This window comes from Cornus florida, unplaced genomic scaffold (genome assembly GCF_030987335.1).
Source record: "Cornus florida cultivar Cherokee Brave unplaced genomic scaffold, ASM3098733v1 CherokeeBrave_3.0.0_Hap2_Chr02, whole genome shotgun sequence".
NCBI classification, from domain to species: Eukaryota; Viridiplantae; Streptophyta; class Magnoliopsida; order Cornales; family Cornaceae; genus Cornus; species Cornus florida.
In genome coordinates, this window is record NW_026775572.1 from 43,016,896 (window position 1) to 43,036,653 (window position 19,758).

Below are 19,758 nucleotides of genomic sequence, written 5' to 3' on the forward strand. Positions count from 1 at the left end.
CATTGTAACACACGTTCCAAACCAGTCGACGTATGGCTTCCCAGACGTCGACCGGTATCTCAGCAGTGGGCTTTCCCACTGTTCATAGCCCAAACCAATCGACTTATAATGCATATACGTTGACCGGTTCTGTCTTTTGTATGTAATTACTATTTTAAATTCTCAAATTACACTTTGGCATCCATTTGAAGTTACACGTAATTATTTTATGACCCAATAAAATGCAATAATTGTATTTTAACTACCGGAAGGACTATTTTGCCCCGGACCTTATATATATATATATTTTTTATGAGATGTAAGCAATGACTGTCATACCCCTTTGGGTCTCAATTTATTGAATTATGGTAAATTACCATCTTATCTGTGATGTCTTTGGGTCGGGTGAGGACCTGTTTAATGATCCTGATCCATGAGGAGCTGGGCCGTTACAGTAGAACACTACAATAAACCAAGATTATTTCTAGCATAAAACACAACTTCTACTAGTGCCGTGCATGTTAATGAAATGTAAATGCACCCCATTTCCAACTCAGTTTGAATCAGCCTAACCCACAACTTTGGAAAAACTCACTTGCTGACTTTACCAAGGCGAGATTGATGACTATCCCCGATTCCAATTCTGGCAACCGTTAAATGTTCTAGTATCAACTTTTTCACGCCCAAAGCTGGCCGCGCTCCCTCTAGGTCAAATTAGCCCTGGACTCGCGAAATTCAGTTCATTTTTAAAAAAAATTCCCCATTTCAACAACAACCTTCCCTTTAAATTCCTTTTTTTAACAAAAATTCTCCATCCTTGCCATGCTATGCAATGCATTACAACAACTATAATGTCAATGTGCCAATTACTACATAATAAACATAGCAAGGCATTTCACAATAACCATCAAAAATAGTCTTAACATGCTTATCATCAAATCTTCATATAGAAACAATCCATCAATTATATACACATTGTCAAACAACCACACAACTAATCATGCTTTTAACATTTAATACACTATTTCCTTTCACAAAACAACAAATTCACAATAGAAAGAAGAAGGGAAGCAAAAATTTACTCATTAAAAGTCAAAACTTAGGCATTAGGAGAACCCCTACCTCAATTAGAGTGCAATTCCTCAAAAAGCCCCAATTTCACCTCAAACCCTAAAATTTTGAAATTCCAAAATGGTGGCCAAATGGAGATTGGTTTCGATCAAATCGTAGATCTTGAAGAGCTCTCCGACTTGCCATAAACGACACAACAAAACTCCCAACGATTAGAGAGAAATCCAGGTTTGAAATTATAAAAAGAAAAAAGAAAAAGGGAAAGTTAAGAGGGGGAGAGAGCTAGCCGAGGGAGACTGAGAGAAAGTGAGGTGAAAAATGCATACCAAATGGCTTTAAAGCCATTAAAAGTTATATGTGGGCCCCACGAAGAAAAAATCTCATTTTCTTTTAATTTTTATGCATATATATAATAACCAATTTTTTTTTCCATCACATAAAATAACATGTAAATAAGAATTCTATGCATAATTAACAATGCAAGAAATGAAACATAACCACAACACAGCACCTGTGCGCAACAACCATGGTAACGGGTCCTACTTGGGACCTTTCGGCCCGAAAAACGAAAAATGCCGAAATGACAACCATTACATTTTCAAGAGTCCTAAAATTAATGAAACGCTCAAACTAGCTCTCTGACACACCAAGCACACCCCACGGCACGCAAACCAGAAAAGACGAAAATACCCCCGAAAATTAGAAAATTTCAGAAATAAGAAAATGATAAAATTCAGGAACATTACATAGCCTGCCAAAGTTGCAGCCCTATTATTGATGGAGTTGGTGAAAGATGGAATAGCTCGGAAGATAAAGTTTTCTTGGATGTTGTGTTAAATTTTCAGATAGTGGGTTTCATTCGGGATTTGAAGTGTGTTTGGAGGGTGTTAGAGAATTGGATAAGAATGTGGAAAAGATTGTGGATGGTGATCTTGATAGCAGCCAAATCACTAAGGTCAATCCAAATGCTGGTAAGCATTTAAAGTGAGATTATATAATTATTTGATGCTAACTAGTTGTTGCCTAGTAGGATTGCTTAAAAGATTTTGCTTAAGGCTACGCTTGGCCAGCATGATATTAGAATTAGAATTGGAGAAAAGCAACTCAAAAAATTGAATTAGAATTGGAGAAAAGCAACTCAAAAAATTGAAGCAAAATTTTAACCAATTCAACCAATTCCAATTCCAATTCCAATTCCATGCCGCCAAATATAGCCTGAGTAAATTTATTGTTGTTTTACTTTTAGAGGGTAATGTAATATAGAAAAAATGAAAATGAAATACCATTGTAGAACAATGGTCATCAAAATTCCTTGGCATAAATAAATTGACATTAAAAGGGGGTTTAACAAAATGTCTCTAATCTGATTTATTTCCTTTAGGTATTCTCTTCACTTGAGTTGTTATGAGAACTTCAACTACCAAAGCATCTCACTTTTGTAATTTGAACATGTAAGATGTAACTGTGGTGATCAATTTTTACCAAGTGTATGCTATGAAATCAACAGAGGGAAAGAGTGGAATCAATAGACTATGTTTTAACTTTCTACCAAAACCGCCTTATTTGCTGAAGGACAGAAGTTTGAATATTTGTTCTTGATTCTCTATAAGCAAGGTTATTTTTTGTGCATGCTGTTCAAAAAGAAGATAAGGAACCCACATCTACTTGCAAAATATCATGACGATCACATTCAATAAATAGCACGCATACACATGCACACCGTCAATTTAGATGGTCTAAATTCATTTAAGTCTTCTTGATACTTTCAGCTTAGTTTTATTTATATAGCAGTATAGCACTGGCAATCTCAAGTGCAGCTGTGGATTAGCTCCACTAAACAATAAACACATGAACCCACACACACAAAGAAAAAGAACATCATTTTCCCTTTAGGTCCGTAACTTATGTCCTCATTGTTTGTTTTGCATAATTACTTTGATCTGATACTTGACTCTTGAAATACATGTTTATTAGCTTTTATTTGTGTATGGAACATTGTTTTCAATCCAGTCATTGACGCTGAAGCTTTACCATCAACTGATTCCCAAGTGCCAGAACAATCAAAACCCAACATCAAACTTTGGTTTCATTCGTTGTCACTTATTTTTATGTTTTAGCCCAAAGCATAATAGATCATGGCCTTTATATGTTTGTAACCTAACCCAAAAGAAGCAAATCTAGGGCAAAAACTCAACCCATATAAAAAACTTGGACTAAAGATTGGGCAGGGGCCGCGCGAACGCTGGCCCCCACTACCACAAATTATGACGTAAGCTCCACTACTTGAGTAGACCTTAGGCGGGCACCCCTCCTGAGTGTAATGGAAGTCACCACCCTAGACCATAGGCATTATTGATCGCCCATTAATCACGTCCAGGTAAGTATGTTGTTCCTTAGGCTTTCAACTTAATATATAGGACTCTTTAGATACCTCACATTTATGTTTTCCCAATGTGGGACTACAGAACCAAACATTATCCCACCAGTGTTTGTTGCCAATGCATAGGATAGTGTGGTTATGTCTCAGTAAGCATACTTAAGCTGCTGTAAACAGAATTGGATAGACCGTTGAGACAATATTAGAGACCCTTTTCAAGACCAATCAATTCTGTGAAGCATTGAAGCTTTTTCAATCAATGAGGACCAAAATAATTGATGATTTGGGTTTATCAACATACTTGTAATCATTTGAAGAAAATATATATTTTACTAGTTATCTGACTTTATTGACAGGTTTAAGTGGATCCTATAATAAGACTTGTATGTGGTCTATTTTATCTAACCATGATAAATTATACATATATATATATATATATATATATATATATATATATATATATATTATCAACATACTTGTAATCACTTGAAGAAAATATATATTTTACTAGTTATCTGACTTTTTTGACAGGTTTAAGTGGATCCTATAATAAGACTTGTATGTGGTCTATTTCATTTAACCACGATATATATATATATATATATATATATCGTGGTTAAATGAAATAGACCACATACAAGTCTTATTATAGGATCCACTTAAACCTGTCAATAAAGTCAGATAACTAGTAAAATGTAAGACATGAGTTTGGCCAGAGTTATGGAATTCTAGGAATGCATTCAAAATGAACCCACGAGGAGTTCACATTTAGTGGACCTACCCATCAGATATTTATGCAAAGGTTTTTCTAAGCAACCATATAATATGATCACGGTCAGTCCACCTTTGTGGAAGACGTAGTGTCTTTATAGATTTAGTCATTTATCGTGTTTATATAAAATAGAAAGATACATTTTTCGAATTGAGAAGATTGTGAAGGGAAGATATGTGAGTGGGGACAGTAGCCCACCACTGGCATTGTCGTGTAATGCAATGTGCCCCCACAACCCTATCTCACATTCTACATCCAAAAATATGCATTGAACAAAATGTATTGGAATATATAAAATATGCAAATTTATGGAGCAACTTTTAAAGAACAACACAATTTATAAAGTTATCACAACAATCTCTCAGGCTATATATGTTTATGAAAGAATTAAATGTCTGATACAAAAGTCTCAATATTCTCGTAATAAAAATGCTACTTATGTGTATAGAGATATAGCCACCAATGTTAAAAAATAAAGCTAGACTTACTAAATTCAGTACACAACTTAGCCATATCCAATTTTTCCTATATTCTTTAAATTGATGTGTAAGTATATAATTAATATTTTCCGGTGTTTAAATATTAGATGTGCACATTTTGGAATTTTTACCACTTTTTCCAAGAGTGTTTTATTATTATTATTATTTTTTATTATTTTCTTTGGCATTATGTGGCAATGCAAAAAGTCTGGTTTCACAATTTTTCAAACTTATCTACATATGCATCTCCCATTTTGCTGAGGGGTTTTGGGGCACTCTGTTTTGCTTTGTTCATAAAGAGGGCACTGTAAGGAAATTGTTGAAATATAAAATGGATGATATGTATTTATATATATGTATGTAATATGGATTGAGGAGAGAAAAATGATGGCCTTGTAGAAAAAGAGGCCATAGATTGCACCATGTTTCTTATTGCAGTTCTGTCTAACGTTGGTGAAGCTTATCTTGTCACCTTGAAGTGTCCATAGGATAGCTAAGCAAGCTAAATTTTAATTTATTTTTTAAAATTAATGGAAAATTTTCATGTTACAACAAATTACAAAAGGACTCACAGGTACATTCTCATTTGTAAGTTTGAGTTTTCAAAATTCAAAAAAGGGGTGGATTCACAATGAGGATTTTTCATAATAGAGTAATTATAACAAAATAGAAACACCTTTAGTTACTTAATTTAAATGGAGCAATGTTGAACACTAATCTTTTTACCAAAAATAATAAATACAAAATCTTAAATATCAATTCGTAGGTCCAAACCCATATAACCAAAACGCTATATAGGAAATACCCTGGGCTTTGTCTATAGTCTTAAGACATAAACAAAACTATTTAAAATACTTGGGCTTTAATAATTGGACAGGGGCTGTAACGACCTAAAAAGACACCAAAACAATAATAATAAAATATAAAAAAGTTTCAGCATGACCTGTGCAAAAAAAGTCCTTCTACAACCTATTGAAATACAAAAAATAATGCAATGGCCTCACTTGCCTTAAAACTAACCTATCATGTCCCAATGCACAATACAATTATTATATCACACTCCCTAAATGATTACATTCATACAAAAAGTTCCGTTCCTCCATCTCATCCAAATAAGGAACACACTTTAGTTACATCAAGTTACAGTCCATAAAATATAGCTAAAATTTTAAAGTCCATAACTTTCAACATTACACTAATTAAATTAAAGTTTTACAAAATAGTTAAGATTACATTTATAAAATATTATAGTTCTAATATAAAAGATAGCAAAATAAAATATGTCTCCAATCACATCTAAACTTGTGGTGGATCGTCGTCCGCCACCTCTTTTCCGTGTCCTGAAAAATGTTAAAAAATAATGGGTTGAGCATAAGCTCAATAGAAAGTGTCTAAGACACACTTCTTATATCCCCGTGAATCCCACACAAAGAATGGATAAAAAGGGACAGGGTCATACCATGTGAAATACATAATCTTAATCACAACAACAAGCATAGTATAAATAACATCCAATCATAAATTTCCCACATGTACCATGAAGTGCAATGTCATGCCTATGCCACTCCCCGTTTCCGAAACAATTCCGTTTCGGAAACAATTCCGTTTCAACAACCAAATCGTTAGTGTAATCCGACCCAAGGCACCTCCAAGGCGTCACAAAAGGAAGGTTGGTTAACTATCCACGACCACAAGGCACCTCCAAGGCGTCTCATCCAGCCTAGTTTACTCAACTACATTCCTTTCTAGACTACACCAATATCACGGACCACTAGGCGCCTCCTAGGCGTCCGGTTTTCGCAACACTTTTAGAAAATATTTTTTCCCAAAATAATTTCGTTTGTTCTAAAAATATTTTTCCCCTTTCTCTTTCCCAGTGAATGCATGAATGCTTGTGCTTCACTTTATCAACCCAACCATATAACTTTCACACATATTATACAAAGCAAATTTATAAACTACATGATGGAGCTCTCATTTAATATTAACTTTGTATAACTAGCATGTAAAATATATATTCAATTTCATATAAACATGTAAGCATGCTAAATCACCTTTAAACAATTAACAAGTAGTCACATACATTCCATGCTCATTATTTAAAACAAATCTTTGTAAGAATTAGCACTAATTAAACATGTTAGGCATCACTTTAAGCTAGAAACTCACAAAAATACAAGAATTCATGCATTAGAACACCCCTACCTCCAATTTGATGAAAACTCCCAATTTGAACCCAAGAACCCTAGAATTTTGAAATCCCTAGAGTGCACTAAAATTGAAATTGCTAGTACTCACACGTAGATCTCACCGTACTCTTTGATTTACCGCACCGCAAATGGCTCCAAAGAACTCCAAGTGGTTGAAGAGCAATCAAGGATAGAAGTTGAAGAAGAAAAAGAGAAATTTTTTTTTTCCTTTTCCAGCGAGAGAGGCTGGTCGTGGATTTGCCGAATGGTAATGGTTTAGCCATTACCTTTGTTATAATGCATGTGGGTCCCACCTATTATTTTATTTTCTTTTATAATAACTTTAATAACATAAACATATATATATATAAAACAACTCAAAACATTACAAGGGCCGCGCAAACGCAAGCCTCCACTGCCACAAATTATGATGTAGGCTCCACTACTTGAGTAGACCTTAGACAGGCACCCCTCCTTAGCTTTCAACTCATTATATGGGCCTGTCGAGATAACTCCAACTTATGTTTTCCTGATGTGGGACAAGAGAACATCATGATAGATCACTTCACTTGTGTAAACTTAGGCCCCGTTTGGCATGCGTTTTGTTAATACTGTTTTTGTTTTTGGGCTGCTACAGTGTCAATTTTGACAACAAAAGCATGTTTGGTGCAGTCTTATTTTATTATACATAGTGCGAAAACACCAAAACCAAAACACCAAAAAGTTATTTTTTCTTATTTTGACAACTGTTCATGACCCAAAACCATAACAATAGCGAAACACGACCCGACATTTCCACAGCAAAATTTCGTTCCCAAACGTGCTTCTGATTTTTTTTCAAAACACTTCTACAATAAAAACACTGTTTCTATTTTAGCTAAAAATAAAACGCCTAAAATAAAGCGCATGCCAAACGGGCCCTTACCCTTTGTTATCGTCAAATACTAATACAAGAGCAAGCTTGAAGAAATGATGGAGAGACCCTTGAAGATATGTTGAATGCATATCTTCTTCTTATCTTGGTTCATTGGGGCTTCTAAAGTTTGGAATTTGATGGTTGATGAAGGGTTCCAGGCGGATACTGAGATGGTTGAAGAAATGATGGAGAGACCCTTTTCAAGACTAATCAATTCGACGAAGCATTCAGGTTTTTTCAATCAATGAGGATAAAAAGGATGGATGATTTGTGTTTATCATCGTACTGGGCTGTGATCAATTGGATGTGCAAGAAAAGAGAGCTTAGGCAAGCTCATTTGGTGTTTGAAGAAATGCATAAGAGAGGGATTGAATCGGATAATTTGACATCGGGGTCATTAATTTATGGGCTAGTGACAAAGGCTAGTAGAGTTAGAGAGGCTTATAAGATTGTGGAATGGATTAAGAAACCGGATATAATTGTGTATCATGGATTGAGAGGCATCTCAAGTGTTTGGAGAGATGATAAAAGAGGGGCTACAACGCATACATATGTAGTATAATGTTACTGCAAGGGCATTAAGGGAAGAGAGGGAGGAAGGGATCAGACCCACTACTGAATTTTGACACCATTTTTGTTGGCGGTTTAGTGAAGGCAGGGAAGTCTTTAGAATCAACAAAGTATGTGGAGAGACGACTTTAGGTTCCTAAGTTTGACTAAAATAGATTTTTGCATCATTATTCAAATGGAGAAGCGGTGATCATGTTTGAAGAGGTGGGGAAGAAATTCAGAGAAGTTGGGTTGTTTGATTTAGCAGACACTTTTGCGAGATATGGGGAGAAAATGGCAACTAGAGATAGGAGGAGAAACAGGGGGAACCTCTCCGATGAAATAGCCATAACACAGGTGATAATTGTTGTTTCATGAATTCCTTTCTTTATTTGATTATTTCTTGAAGAAACATGTGTTTGTTGTCTACTAATTGGTTGTTAAGGTCCAAACATTGAGAAAGGTAGTAGTAAAGAGTTCACTAGTGGTGGAGTTGGTGAAAGATCGAACAGCTCAAAAGATAAAGTTTTCTCGGATGCTATTGCTGAATTTTCAGATAGTGGGTTGCATTCAGGATCTGAAGGGCGTTTCGAGGGTGTTAGACAATTGGATAAGAATGTGGAAAAGAGGTCAATGCAAATGCTGGTAAGTATCTAATGAGATTAGATAATTCTTTGATGCTAACTAGTTGTTGGATAGTGCAATTATGGCCTATTGACGATTGCTTAAAAGATTTTGCTTAAGTAATTTATTGCTATTTTACTTTTACAGGGGAATGTAATACAGAAACAATGAAACCGAATTACCATTGTAGAATAATGAATTGATGACATAAAACGGTTTAACAAAACCACCTCTAATATGATTTATTTCCCTTAGATATTCTCTTCACTTGAGTTGTTACGAGAACTACTTCTCACTTTTGTACTTTGAACATGTAAATGTGGTGATCAATTTTGACTAGGTGTATGCTATGAAATCAATGGGGGAAAGAGTGGAATGGTGGTAAATTGATAATTAAATGAATAATTTAAGCGAATCTTTCCAAATAGGATTTACAAAATAAATTTGATTGATAGGGCAGAAGTTTAGGAATCAGTAAAGTATGTTTGAGTGTTGACATGGAGCTTGATGAGCCGAAAGACAGATGATCAGATTTAGTGGAGCGTGCTTTAGGATACCTAAACATAGACTTTACAAGTAGCCAAGTAAGGGAAAGGTTTAGATGGTTAGGCTTACTGAAAAAATCCTTTCAATGGCGTCTACCAGGACTAGTGCTTTAGTTTTCTTGAAGGTGAAGGGAAAGACAAAAGGGGCATGGAAGATTTTTTTTAATCCAGTAAGATGCACCAGCTGCTGTTGATGCTGAAGCTTTACCATCAACCGATTCCCTAGTGCAAGAATAATCAGAAAAAGGCAACCCAAAAAAGCCAAAGTCAGCTGCAACCAAAGGACACCATAGCAAAAAATCATATGTTTTTGAGGCTCGTCATTTTATGATATTGGTTGAATCTGAAGCTTTTACAAGCTGGGTGGTTTCGATCTCTTACTAATGTTCTTGAATGAGTCACGAAGGAGAAAGAAATGAAGAGTTCATCGCGAGGTAACAAACTGGAGCACGTGATTCAGAATGATGAAACTGCATCCGCGCCCATTGATTAGGCTGCGGGGAAGGAATGGAACTCTCCAGCAAGATAACCAACTGACAATAAGAGAGGTAGAAAATAAAGGGAAAACCATACTTCTTTACTTTTGTAGAGATACTGATAGTTGTGCAATCTTAATCTACTACAACTATTAGTAGTGGTCACCTATTTTTATATGTTTACCATTCTTGGATAAACTAAAAGCCATACCTTTTATTCGAAGCAGCATACACTTGATATGTTTGTAACCTAACCTAAAAAAAGCACAAGGAAATCTAAGGCAGACATTGAAACCAAACCTATATATAAACTACATAAATACGGAAGGGGCCGCGCAAACACCGACTCCCACTACCACAAAGTATGGCATAGGCTCCACTACTTGAGTAAACTTAGGCGGGCACCCCTCCTGAGTGCAATGGAGGTCACCAACCTCGACCATAGGCCTTATTGATCGCCCATTGATCCCGTCCAGGTAAGTATGTTGTCCCTTAGGCTTTCAACTTAATATATAGGACTCTTTAGATACCTCACATTTATGTTTTCCTGATGTGGGACTACAAAACCAAACATTATCCCACAGTGTTTGTTGCCAATGCATAGGTTAGTGTGGTTATGTCTCAGAAGGCATACTTAAGCTGTTGCTAACAAAATTGGATATACAGTTGAGACAATGATGGAGACCCTTTTCAAGACTAATCAATTATATAGAGCTTTTTCAATCAATGAGGACCAAAATGATTGATGATTTGGGTTTATCAACGACTTGTAATCATTTGGATGTGTACAAAAAAAAAAAGTATGGTTGGGCAAGCTGATTTGGTGTTTGAAAAAATGCATAAGAGAGGGATTGAAGCTGATAATTTGACACTGGGGTCACTAATTTGTGGGCTATTGATAAAGGCTCGAGTTAGAGAGGCTTATAAGATTATGGAAGGGAATGAGAAACCATATATAAGTGTGTTTTTCATGGATTGTGATCAAAGGGCTTTTGAAGTTGAGAAGGGCAAATGAAGTTGCTTGCGGTTTAGTAAAGGCATGGAAGTTTTTAGAAGCAACAAAATATGTGGAGAGAGTGATGAATAGTTCCTAGGTTTGATTACAATAGATTTTTTCATTATTATTCAAACGAGGAACGGGTGATTATGTTTGAGGAGGTGGCGAAGAAATTAAAAGAGGTTTGGTTGTTTGATTTAGCATAATGTAACGACCCGAACCCGTAGGTCCGAACCAGGTCCTTAACCAAACCCGAGGTCAACTAGGGACAACACCATTCTTTCCTACGTCAATACATATTATACATGTCATTCCGAGTTGATAAAAAATATAAGTAATAAGAAATAAATAAATAAGAATAATAAAATGAAATTATAGCTACAAAGTATGTCAAAACAGTCTACTAACCCATCGAACCCTGTGGAGGAACATCGTCCACCACTTGCCATCCATGTCCTAAAAAATATTAAATATAAGGGGTGAGCAAATTGCTCAATAAGTGGTGCCTAAGACACACCCCTTGTAACTCCATGAATCTAAATAATGAATAGGAACAGAGGATATGGGTCATACTATGCCGGGAAAGAATACATCATTAATTCCAATTCCAAAATAACAATGTCGTGCCATGATATGTGATGCCATGAATGTCACTCCCTATTTTCAAAATCCAAATCCATCACTTTTTAAACTGTTAATATAACCCGTCCGTTGGTGACTCCGCGGCGACACGAGGGAAGGATTGGCTACTGTCCCTGACCATTGGTACCTCCGCGGTGTCATTTGGGCCCAGATAGCTCAACCACGCTAGGGCGATCTCCTTAGCTCCTTCTAGGTTATATTAACACCACGGCCCTTTGGTAGCTCCGCGGCGACTGAGTTTTTCACAAAACCATTTCATCAAATCTTTTTCCCAAAATTCCCCTTTTTCCATTTCAAAACAATTTTTTCCATTTTCCTTGCCCAATGCTATGCATGAATGCATCATAATTCTCAACAATATCATAAAGGGGAATCACATACTTTACAAGTCATGTGTTCACAATATAGCAAGCTTTGTAGGAAATTTCTAATAATAACCAACATGTCTCTATAATGAAAATTTAGCAAATCAAACACATTAGACATAGAAATTCACCACTTAAACATACTTTCTCATACAACATCAATTAATTCACATAATTAGATGCTTTAATTCAAAAGAAAAATGCTAGAAATATATCTCAAGCTTTCTAATCACAAAATTCATCACTTATAACGCAATAGGCATGAAAACATCATCATTTAAACATAGTTCTCCATCACATATCAACTTAGCATGCAAATACATCTCATATACAACACATAGCAAATTTTACATGAAATATATACAAAATTAATCATATAATAACACAAATTAGGAGGAATTGACTCACAAAAATCCAAGAGATTATGTATTAAAAACTCATACCTTAATTTTATGCAAAACCCTCAAATTAATGCCCTAGATCTCAAAATTCCCAAGTGCACCAGACTAGAAAATGCTCCAATCAACTTGTAGATCTCGCCGTGAGCTTCAATTTGCCGCAAACGGCACTCAAAAATACCAAGTATTGAAGGAGAGACCAAGAATTAAAGCCTTGAAGTGAAAAAAAGAAAAAATAAAAGTTTGAGAAGCAGAGAGAGAAACCAACGAGAATGAGAGAAAAGGGAAAGAAATAAGACCAAAAATGTCTCTTTCTCTCTCTTAAAACATAGATGTGAGCCCCACAAATTTTCTTTTATTTTTCATTTTTCCTTTACTTTCATTTTACACCACATATATACATATATATATATCACCATACCATAACCACTTATCACATTAAATAAAATAAATATAATGCAATTGGACCCAACTAAAATCCCCGTATGCAACAATTTCGGTAGTGGATCCCACGCGGGACTGTCCGGTCCGAAAAACGAAAAAATACAAAAATGACTAACCTTGCATTTCAATAAGTCCTGAACTCAATGAAATGCCCCAACCAGCTCTCAGACACAACCTACACACTCCACGGTGTCCGGTACGTAAAACAGCAAAAGACGAAAATGCCCCTTGCTGCAACAAAATTTTCGAAAAAAAAAAAAACAAGACCAAAATTTGGAAACATCACAATCTACCCTCCTTAAAGAGATTTCGCCCTTGAAATCTACCCTCCTTATGAAGAAGGCCCACAGCCACACACTCTCCTCCAAAAACACCTCACAAAACATCAAGACTGTGAACCCACCGACATTATTACCTTTGATATCGGACGTCACCAGGCAATCACACATCACTACCACCAAAACCCTATGCAATTGCCCATCTCTCCCTTCATCATAACACATGACCAACTTGACCTTACGCCTGACTCAAAACGAATATCAGTCTACTCTACACAGTCACAAATGGCTCCAAAACCCAGGAAAAGGACACTTATCAGATCACCGAAAAAAAAAGACAATATCTAACCTCAACACATCCTTCAAAGGACATACCAAACCCCAAACAAGAAATCCTGTCTTTCTCTCAATCAATCTCAACTCTAACCTACACATCCCTGGCTGACCAAACACTTACTATCTAGTACATAGCTACACCACCACATAACCGTACCAACAACTACAAATCATATTGTATGACAATTGTTGTACTTAACAACCTCAAGATGATTAAACAATGAATCCCCCAATGACTACATAAACATTAGTCACCAAATTAGTAAAACGCACCATCCTATACCCAAGACACAAATCCTTAAAACAAGATCTTCAATAATCAATGATCATACCACAAACCCTTTATCGGACACTTGGTGCTACCTAACACACCCCATCACTTGAGATCAACCACCGAAATCCACACTGTCACATCGGCACAATGTACAATGCTATGCTCTCACTGTCCCTGACTAACCAAAACAATCATGGACCTTTGACCCGACATCGTGCTAAAGATGGACTAACTCAAGAGAAATGGTTGGCCATGCCGTTATCATCATCGATCCAATCTCAACACAGATGTCGTTCCTGTCGTCAGGTCTAAACCTCAAACACAACCTCATATAGTTCTCAAAGCAACCACGAAATCCACTCTCTAAACATACCTATCCTCATAATCTCAATCATACCTCAACAATATAACCATAACAAACAAAATGACAAGGCACCAAATGTCTCAATCATCGATCATCATCCAAGCTTCCTCACCTTCTCATAATACCCATATAAGGTAAATAACTCCATAACACCATTCGATTCAATTCAAACCTCGTTAAAACACACAATACAACTATCTCATGTCTGAAACCTCAAAACCAAAGCTAATCATTCTCATTATTCCTCAATAGAGTCCTATAATCCTTCTCTAGCTACATAAGACAATATCAACACCTGTCCTCAAAACACTGTTACAATCAATCACCTATAAAAACATCCAAATACATGAGTCACATCATATCACCTAATCATTCTCAATTTTTCATTCATAACAAATTCCTTGCCACCACCACTAGTACTAGACATTGAAAACATACAATCCCCATTCTACAACTCGTGCCTCACATACCACTGGTCAAAACCACACTCAAAACGTGCACTACAGAAACCAAAGACTAAACCTCCCTTTAAGGGAGTGAATCGACTCCTTTCAACCGAAGCTTCTTCCGATGAACCTTAACAACAGAACAAACCACACACAGGTCCATCCTTCCACGGATGCGCACAACTCCTAATTGGAGAACAAGACTCACGACAACCGAAGTCCTTGCCAAGACTAGAACAAATGGAAAGGGTAACAAACCCCACTCTCACAAGAGTCCGACGACACACACCTAAATGCACCCGATAACCTGTAACACGCTACTCATCATTTGTCCAACCATGGACACCCAATCTCAGCTGGGATAAATTGAACTCCTTATACATAAGGAGAAGAACCAACTTGGAACACATACGGGACCACGAACACTAATCTAAGTGACCTCGCCATTATCGGACCATCCTACACAATCAACATAAAAACCTCGCACACACTTCTCCGCAACACTATACTAACCAAAACTAATCAGATAAAAACACCAACGCCCACAACATACTAACACTAGGAACCATCACTGTACGTTGGAAATCGCGTCCCATCCTACCCAAAAATCTCCCAATGAGAAATTCTATGCAATACAATGACACATGATCACCCGTTCCACAATTGTTCCAACTGTCACACAATCCATCACCTACCTGACAACACATAACAAACAACTCGTAATTTCTAAACTGCATTTGGATCCTACCTTAAACCACTCTACTCATCAGTACTAAGTATCACACCATAACACCTCTACTGCCACTCATTACAACCACAATTCTATCATATCATCCCACCGGACCATCAAGCCACTACTAAAAGATCTCTCTTCGAATATCCTTAAGAAAATATCATCGTAACAAAAGAACAAGCATTATTCTTGATACTCTCCATAATGATCACTACATACTACTAGAAAAAAACCTCAATACCGATAAATCCTAAAAACAAAAATGAGCATAAAACCCAGAATACTCAACACCCAACTGTTACCTCACTACCATCAATGATGCCATCAATCATTAAAGCTTAACCGACAACTTAATCCACTCTTTCTAAAGCGATCTACGTGCCTAAATGAGAAAACCTCATACTCCAAGTTCAACGTCACTACCTCCCTTCCTCACTGTTCCTTAGAACATTCTTAACCCCGACAAAATCAAATGAGGCTACCAACTAACCTACAAAATCACCCTCGTCCCAATCACTCCAATCATTAGTTTTTCTCTTCGAATCCTTAAACAATAAGCACTATCTCCTGATAGGCCAGATGCAGTCTGAAATACAACCCGAATCCGCAGCTTTCAAATTCTAGAACACAATCCATTTGATAACATAATACTCACCAGCTATCACTTCATTCATAAACAACCAAGCACTCTAATGACCTCATACTACCTATCTTATTATGTAACCCTGCCCTACACAGCTAAAACTGACCACTATACCTCACCTCGAGACAGCTACGCCAACCCAAAACCCCGTTCATCGACTGAGCCATGCAACCGACTCACCGAGAGTCGATTACCCGCAACACGTTCCTGTAACTATCCAAAATGAGAATCACTCCTCGACAAACCAACCTCTAAAATAGACTCCAGCAAGACCATGAAATAATCTATATTCCGCAACCGGATATAAATCACCATAGACCTTCATAATCTAACAAGTTCCCACGACAGTCAAAACCAACACACTTCCTTAAGCCATTTCAAAATGCTTGAAATACATATTTACAGTCCATAGACTACATTTGTGATTCAAACAACCCCCCGTTACACCTAGTATGACCGGTTAGAAAAGAACCTCCACACTAAACCGTGATCTAAGTCGCAAGCACTGACCACCTAAGGTCATACCGACACCCTCACTCATACACTTAACCCCCATGCTCACCAGAACCCATACACCAAAACATAAAACTCACACACAATAAGGGTACATTTCCATGAAATATGAACCTATTTTAAAGTCGTGCTCTAAGCACCGCACAAAATGCAACTAAGAAGATGAGGATGACTACACGCCAAATAGCTCAATCCACGAGCAAGATGACCACACCATTAGTTGGACAATAACCGGCACCCAAACAACACTGGAGCAACCGAGCACCTCGCCTACTCAAGTTAAACTTACACAACCCTCAATGCCGTGGCAAGTACCCCACCGTACTAGTAACCATCCCAGTGCTTAACCGTATAACTACATAAGGATATGGACATACACGTATACAAAATGAATGAAGCCCACAATACTACACGAAACACATTAGCATATACCATGCTCATTACTTGTCACATTAATATCTAAATTAGAACTGCACACACCGTGCTTACCACTTTTCATCATTATGTTCCTCATATACGATCAACATGCTTTCCTTTTCTTTCACATTTCATTTACATGGTTAGATCATCTAATTATTCCTCGTACATGACCATGTAACATAAACTTTAGCATATAAATATATAAACATGTAAACAAATAGTAAGGAAGCATGTCCTTCAAAACTATAAGCATATAAACATGTAAACAAGTAGACAGTTAAGCATGCTTTTCAAATAACAAAACACTTTAACAAGTAGTCACACAAATAATGCAAATGACTTCCCACATAGCCCTAGGTAGCCCTTTACCCATCGTCCTAATGATTTTCGAACCATAACTCTGATACCAAATTTGTAACGACCCGAACCCGTGGATCCGAACAATTAGCCGGTCTTTAACCGAACCCGAGGTCAATTAGGGATAACACCATTCTTTCCTACGTCAATACATATTATACGTGTCATTCCGGGTTGATAAAAAATATAAGTAATAACAAATAAATAAATAAATAATAAAAAAAAATGAGATTATAGCTACAAAGTATGTCAAAACAGTCTACTAACCCATCGAACCCTGTGGAGGAGAGTCGTCCGCCACTTGCCATCCATGTCCTGAAAAATATTAAATATAAGGGGTGAGAAAATTTGCTCAGTAGGTGGTGCCTAAGACACAACTCTTGTAACCCCGTGAATCCAAATAATGAATAGGAATAGAGGATAGAGGTCATACTATGCGGGTAAAGAATACATCATTAATTCCAATTCCAAAATTACAATGTCTTTCCATGATTTGTGATGCCATGAATGTCACTCCCCATTTTTAAAATCCAAATCCATCACTTTTCAAACTGTTAATATAACCCGTCCGTTGGTGATTCCACGGTAACACGAGGGAAGGATTGGCTATTGTCCCTGACCGTTGGTACCTCCGCAGCGTCATTTGGGGCCTAGATAGTTCAACCACACTAGGGCAATCTCTCTAGTTTCCTTTAGGTTACATTAACACCACGGCCCTTCGGTAGCTCCGCGGCAACCGGGTTTTTCAAAAAACCATTTTATCAAATCTTTTTCCCAAAAATTCCCTTTTTCCACTTCAAAACAATTCTTTCCCTTTTCCTTGCCCAATGTTATGCATGAATACATCATGATTTTCAACAATATCATAAAGGGGAATCATATATCGTACAAGTCATGTGTTCACAATATAGCAAGCTTTATAGGAAATTTATAATAATAACCAACATGTCTCTATAATGAAAATTTAGCAAATCAAACACAATAAACATAGAAATTCACCACTTAAAAATGTTTTCTTATACAATATCAATTAATTCACATAATTACATATTTTAATTCAAAAGAAAAATTCTAGAAATATATCTTAAGCTTTTTAATCACAAAAGTCATCACTTATAATGCAATAGGCATGAAAACATCATCATTGATGCAACCCGAGCGTGTGCACAAAATAATGCACAACACTTTGGTTTTGGAAATGGTATCAAGCGGGCATCATAGTTTACATTTATAAACCGCTAGACACTTATACTATGTAGTATGAAGTGATAAGGGATCGTCCCAAGAGATTGAACACGTGTTGGAATTAAACTTGATTTTAGTGCTAATGAGATTGCATAAAAGAGAGAGAGAGAAAGAGAGAGTTGAGAGAAAAAGAGTTTGGTGAAGTAATTAAATAAATTGCAATGCCAATAAATTAAATTAAATTAAACTAAGAATTAAAGAGATAGAAAGAGAGTCTTAGGGTTTGGATTCACCACTAAGCTCATGCAATTAACCATATGCTTTCAATTAATGGGGAATTCATTAGTGTAATTACAGATGTGGTCACATTATCATCACAAATCACAATTGTAATCATAGATTATCAACATCAAGAATGAATTGTCTACCTAATGACAATTAAACTAAAGTGTAGAACCCATTCAAAACTACGTCATAACCCCCCATACACATTCACAAATGTATCCTATAAGAGCACACATCATTCAAGAAGATAATACTAATTATAATTAGAAGTATGGATTAACATAATTAAGCACAAATTGCCTACTTTACTACAGTTAACTAATGACAATAAGCTAATTTGTAGAACAACCCATCAAGATTAAGCCTTTATCCATCAAATTAATTGACAATTGTATCAACTAAGTATCATGCTATGGCTATCACTAAACACAACTAAAAGGAGTATCTAGTGTAGAATATAATTCTAAAGTAATCACACATAGACATGCAATTTTCATATAGAATCAATGGAAGAATTAATTTTCAATCATCTAACGAAGACTAAAATACCTAATTAATCATATATAGACATACAATCAACTAGAGATTTTAATGGAAGAATTTATCAATACAAGCCCTTATTTATCAAATCAAGCATGTATATATAAAGAAATCACAAGGCCATATAGTTAATTACAACATATTAATTCCCCAAGAAAAGAAATACAAAAGTTTAGGTTACATAAACTTAGGGCTCATCCAAGCCCTAAGTGAAGAACTAGCTCATGGAGGAGATGCTCATGGTGTCAACAAGCTCCATCTCCTTCTTTTGGCTCCTTCTTCTTCTTCTTTCCATTGTAAACAGATAGTCTGTAAAACTTCTTGAAACCCTAACTTTTTCTTTTTCCAGAGAGAACGTAATATCACGGTATGGAAAATAAAACTTAATAATCAAATCATAAAAAACTCCCTTTACAATGGGTCTTTGTTTTTCCTTTAATACTCACATTATTGGAGGCACATAGTTCACAAAATAAGCCCTCACAAGAAAATCCCATAGCCAAGTAAAAGCTAAATCCCGCAATACTGCTAGGGGCTGGGGGATCGATCCCCCAGCCTTAG

At 36.3% G+C, this 19,758-nt stretch overlaps 2 non-coding genes and 1 pseudogene across 2 annotated transcripts; 1 reads left to right on the forward strand and 2 right to left on the reverse strand.

Moving 5' to 3' along the window:
- The window catches only part of LOC132296134 (putative pentatricopeptide repeat-containing protein At1g26500), an 88,151-nt pseudogene extending 79,024 nt beyond the window's left edge, over positions 1–9,127 (forward strand).
- On the reverse strand, positions 3,276–3,435 carry LOC132297581 (U1 spliceosomal RNA). Its single transcript, XR_009479285.1, has one exon. It is a non-coding gene; the product is annotated as a U1 spliceosomal RNA (small nuclear RNA).
- Positions 9,128–10,301: 1,174 nt separating the features above from the next.
- Positions 10,302–10,461, reverse strand: LOC132297594 (U1 spliceosomal RNA). The gene has a single exon (XR_009479298.1). It is a non-coding gene; the product is annotated as a U1 spliceosomal RNA (small nuclear RNA).
- Positions 10,462–19,758: the final 9,297 nt, after the last annotated feature.